This window comes from Oryx dammah, unplaced genomic scaffold (assembly GCF_014754425.2).
Source record: "Oryx dammah isolate SB20612 unplaced genomic scaffold, SCBI_Odam_1.1 HiC_scaffold_18, whole genome shotgun sequence".
Lineage (NCBI taxonomy): Eukaryota > Metazoa > Chordata > Mammalia > Artiodactyla > Bovidae > Oryx > Oryx dammah.
In genome coordinates this window covers 11,835,806-11,841,805 of record NW_024070202.1, presented here as the reverse complement: position 1 = coordinate 11,841,805, position 6,000 = coordinate 11,835,806, and positions in this window count along the sequence as shown.

Sequence of the window (6,000 nt, the reverse complement as noted above, 5' to 3'; positions counted from 1 at the left end):
AGCAAAGAACACAGTGATTAGATGGTTCCAGGAAGATGGAATTTTGAGCTCACCAGGGAGCGATGGCCCAGGTCCAAAAGGAATGAGAGCCTGAAGGGGCTATCTCTAGTAGTAATAGCAGATCAAAAACAGAGGAGCTTAACCAGCTATAACTGCCTACCAGAATAAAATTAAATTTCTTAAAATTAATATCTGGTAATTCCATGGAAAGCTCGCCATATCTATTTATGACTAGAGTGATAAACTGGTTACAGGGAACCAGGAATGACTCAATACTTTCCTTTCTCCTTCCTTCATTTTTTTTGGTTTTACTTGGAACACTGAAAGAATGCTGGCTAACTGCCTTGGAGATGTAAGGTTATTTGTTTTAGCTCATTTATTTTATTTTCCAGAGAACATGATTTGCTTGTCCTGCCATGAGTTAAGCAGCCTGTGTGTACTGCACACACTCCCCACCCACCCCATCCCCCCTGCCAAAAAGTGTTCTTTCTTCCTTTTTACCTTTTGTGGGCCACAGAGACCCTACAATATTGGGACAGTTGGTGGTTCACATTTGATTTGGTTCTGGTTAAAGGTTGGAATTTTTACAAATAAAGAATTTATTACTGCCATTTAAAAACAAATTGTAAAACAATTGTTTAGGTATTTGCAACTGGTTTAGGTATTTGACATGAAAATGTAGTCCCATTTCTTTATGTTAATGCTACTATATAACTGGGGGCAAAAATGCATTCTCCTCAACTCTACATGTTCCATACTTGCTTTTTGTCATTAACACTAAATGTGCTAACTTTTTTTTTTTTTTAAATCTCAGTTTTAGTTTAAAAAACTGATTTTTTGTTACATTCTACAAATACCTTCTATTTACATTTTTTAGAAAAAATCTGAAGAGGGAAAACGCCATGGAAGCTGAAACCTTTTCTACTTCTAACAAATAAGCAGGGAATAAGTCTTTGTAGAAGCTGTTTTTGGAAAAAAAAATTCATTTCTAATTACACCTTGGTAAATCAACTCTATTTCTTCAGCAAAATGTTTTTTTAAGAAATATAATAATGTGAGATTCTGGAAATGGAAGGCATGACAAAAAGTGCACAGGCCCTTTCTACACCGTATTGCCATCCTATTGTAGTTCAGTTTGTGTACAGCGTATTATAATTACATTGTATGAATGCTGTACAAAAAGTAAGAGTCAGTTTAAAATTTAAGGTCATTAGTTGTATCAAAACAAATTGTCTGGTCTGAAATAGAGTTCTCCATCTTCTCCAACACATACCGAAATTAAATGCATGGCAAATACAACTGAAAACAGCTGGACATTTCGATCAACATAAAAACTGTGTCCTATAAGAGTGAACTAAACCCTGTGGGGCCAGTGGGGGACAAAATAACTACTTTTGAAGTTTACTTTTGTCTTAAGGATTTTCATGAAAGAGGTTTTTTTAAATTTTGTATTTATTTGAAACATTTCATAGTTAGTTCCTAACAGAACTGTTTGACTCACCATAAAGTAGAGAAAATAAATACATGTTTAAGGTGTGGATTTCTGTTCTATTTAGATTTTTAAAGTTTAAGGAGAGTTTGCTAATTTCACCCCCATTCTTTCTGTAACAGAACCAATTCAGAAATTTGTGGTGGATCAGTTTGAGAATCATTTTATTTTACTAGTACAGATTTCAATTTTATGGGTATTTTACTTTTCAAATGTATAATAGATATGCTCTGTCTTTATACTAACTCATTCCATTTTAATTTTTACTGAGATTCTCATCTGTTTAGCTAAATCTTTGATGCTTCAGGCCCATGCATATTTCCAAAGCAGAGTTCATTTTGTGCTTTGAAAGCATTGAACAAACCAGAAAATGCATCACGCCATATACTGAGATGAAAAAGGCTGAATTTGTGTGATTTTTTTCCCAGTAAAAATATTTAAAATTTTATGAAGTGACATTACATATATTCTACCATTCAATTAAGAATTAATAGATATGCTAGCAAGACCTGTGACTAAAAACAAAGAGGAAAAAACGGAATATAAACAGACCCACAGGTGATTCAGATATTGAACCCATGCACTGGGTGAGTGAGTAAAGTTGCTCAGTCGTGTTTGACTCTTTGCGACCCCGTGGACTGTAACCCACCAGGCTCGATTCTCCAGGCAAGAATACTGGAATGGGTTGCCATTTCCTTCTCTAGGGGATCTTCCGGACCCAGGGATCGAACCCAGGTCTCCCACATTGCAGGCAGACACTTTAACCTCTGAGCCACCAGGGATGCCCATGCATTAGTAACCCATAATAAATATTTTCAAGAAAACAGGTGAAAAATCAGATGTTAATGATTTCACAATGACTTCTTCCAAATATGTGAGGAATTAGGCTAGCTTTGACAATAAAACCTGACAAGTCATAATTAGAAAGAAAAATTCCAGGCAAATTTTTCTCATAAAGATATATAAATTTTTAACAAATATTGTCAAAGTAAATAGTATATGAAAAAATAATACTATATCATGATTAAATTGGTTTTATTCTGGGAATGCAGAGTTGGTTTAACATTTAAAAATTAATTTAATTCACCACATTAAAAGGAAGAACTCAAAAAGCTGATCATCTCAAAAAACTCAGAAAAAGAATATAGTAAAATCCTACAGCCATTAATGATTTAAAAAAAAATTTGGGTAATAGGAATATAAAATTCTTGAATCTGACAAAGCATTTATAAAAGGTATCTAAGAAAATATTTATACACAAAGTTATAATATTGAAAGTCATCACCATGACTTTGGACATAAGTTCAACCCTGTACTGGAGATCCTAACCAATAGAAAAAAGAAAAAATAGGGAAAGAGAAAGGATTAGGGATTGTAAATTAACAAATAAAATATCTACTTTTTATAGACGATGTAATTGTCTGAAGCAGTGGATAATCTATCAGAATACTTTTATTGCATTTCTATACACTAGCAACAATTAGAAATGAAATTCTTAAGAAAGATGGCATTTGTAATAACATCAAAAAATCAATACATAGGGACGTATCTAGCAAAAATTTTTCAAAATGTCTACACAGAAAGCTATAGAATATTCTTGTTTGAAATTAAGGAAACTCTCAATATTATCAGAAAAGCCCATCGCGTTTAAGAACTGGAAAACTCAATGTTGACAATGTCATTGTTCCCCCACTGCAATGCACGCTCAGTCAAAATACCAATAGGATTTTTAAAAATGAAACTTCACAAGTTGTTTCTATAACTTATATGGAAATGCAAAGGGGTCTTAGTTAAAACATCCTCGATGAAGAAGAACATTGCAGGAGGACTTGTTTTTACTGACTACTAAGTCTTATTATAAAGCTATTTAAGAGAGTGTATTCTCACTCCCAGTGCAGAGGGCCTGGGTTCTATTCTGATCAGGGAATTAGGTCCCACATACCATAACTAAAGATCCTTCATGCCCCAGCTAAAACCCAGCTCAGCCAAATAAACAAATAAATACATATTTCTGAAAAAAGAGAGAGTGTGTTGCTGAAGCAAGGATAAAAGAATAGATCAAAGGAATAAATAGATGGCTGTATAAAAAGGCTACAGGTATAGGGGTGTTTTCCAATGAGTCAACTCTTCGCATGAGGTGGCCAAAGTACTAGAGTTTCAGCTTTAGCATCATTCCTTCCAAAGAACACCCAGGGCTGATCTCATTTGGAAAAGACTCCAATGCTGGGAGGGGTTAGGGGCAGGAGGAGAAGGGAACGACAGAGGATGAGATAGCTAGATGGCATCACCAACTCAATGGACGTGAGTTTGGGTGAGCTCTGGGAGATGGTGATGGACAGGGAGGCCTGGCGTGCTGCAATTCATTGGGTCGCAAAGAGTGGGACACGACTGAGCGACTGAACTGAACTGAACTGATAGGGGTGTTTGGTTTATGAGAAGGAACTGGGGGAGATGGGAAAAGAACAGTGTTTGTAATAATAATGATAATGGAAAAATCAGGTATCCATATAGGAAAAAAACGAACTTGATTACTATCTCATACCATACACAAAACTAATTACAGTTAAAGTAGAGATATGTGAATGACAAAACACTAATAATTTACAATGCTAGAAAGATTCAGATGTCTATTACATTGTTCCTCAAAACTGTGACTTCTAAAGACCACACACAGCCACCACTTTCTCAGCATCTTCAGATGACTTCAGGGAAACTCAAACTCTCCACCTCTCCCGCTAATAAATCCTGCAGATTTCATCAACTGCCATTACACAGTGGTAAGCCAGGAATTCCATGGCAGTCCAGTGGTTAGGACTCTGAGCTTTCACTGCAGGGGACCCAGGTTCCATCCCTGGTCTGGGAACTAAGAATCCACAAACCACCCAGTTCAGACGAAAAAAAAAAAAAAAAAAAAGCCGGGAGGGGGAGGAAACAGTTGTAAGACAAAATTAGAGTTCTGGACATTTTAGTCTGATGTGTTTGAAAGGAGTGGACATGAAAGCAACGAAATGAAGAAGCCCTAGCTAGAGGTGTTTTAAACTTTAAATAATGTTAGTTTTGAAATGGAAACAAAGGTGCGCATCAAAAAGACATTTCCCGAGGACCTGGCCATTGGGTTGATAGTGTTGGCAAAGTGGGGAAAAGTCATAGTGACTCAGAGGTTCTGAGGCTTAATGATATCATTAACAAGGGCAGAAAATCAGAAAGACAAGCTGCTTTGGGGTAGATAGTGATTGAGTTTGAGTTGATGGTGGGATATCCAAAGAGAAATGCTCAAAAGGATGGTAGAAATAAGTTACTGGAAGTGCAAAAAGGGGCCAGGTCTAGAGTGATAGAGTAGAATGTCAGTAATGTCTGCGGATAAATGACACATGGCTGACTACTCACTGTCTATCCCAGTTCCCTCCCATCCATTCACTGAGTGATGATTGTGGTGTCATCTGCGTAAGACTAGCTGGTTTTGGAGAGGAAGGGAAAGCTAGTGCTGGTAAAAACGGAAACAGACAATTCTTCAGAAGGCTGCCTGTGAGTAACTCTTACGTCCCACAGATACTGAGCAAAATTTTGAATTGACCTTGTCTTAAGGCCTTCCAGATAAAGAGATGTATTAATAGACTCTGGCAAACTACTCCATTATTCCACTAGCATTAGGGTCTGTCACATGCTTGCTTTCAACAGTTAAGCTAACCCTCACCCAGAAGAATATTAATGGATGAAGCTTCACTTGTGATTCCTAGGTGGTGCAGGGGTAAAGAACCCACCTGCCAGTGCGGGAAATGCAAGAGCCCCAGGTTTGATCCCTGGGCCAGAAAGAGCCCCTGTAGGAGGAAACAGCAACCAACTCCAGTATTCTTCCCTGGGAAATCCCATGGACACTGGAGTCTTGTGGGCTTCAGTCCATGGGATCTCAAAGGGTTGGACATAACTGAACTTTACCTTTACTTTACACAACTGGACAACTGAACTCTTTTACCTTTATGAAGGCTTACCTGAAGATGGATCCACTTAGTTTCTTCAGTTGAACTAGTCATCTGGTGTGGAAGAAAAGCTTCCTTGTAACTCCTCTTTCCCTATCCTCTCTGGTACAGGCATAAGGCACTAGATAAATATTCATGGCCATGCATAATGAATGTCATTGGTCACCAGCTAATGGATGGCACCTGTAGCAAAAAAAAAAAAAAAGTCATTATTTAATGGAAGAAAGTTCTAAATGGTCCAGATATCAGAGGACTGCATAATCATGAATATTTATGTAACATTATCATTTAGAAACACTTTTTAAAAATCTCTCCAACCTTTCTAATTGAGCTAGAAAAATGCACACTAGCCTAGAACTAGCCCAGGCTAAAGGCCCAGAAGTGCCATATTCACACTTTAATAAAGTTTGAGGTGTGGGGGCTGTGAAGGCAAATTCTCTTTCCCTTATTTCTATGAAATCAATTGTTCTAATTTTCTCTGTAGGAATTGTTATTTCCACATAATTCCTTGCTAATAGTTATTGCTCAGATCAT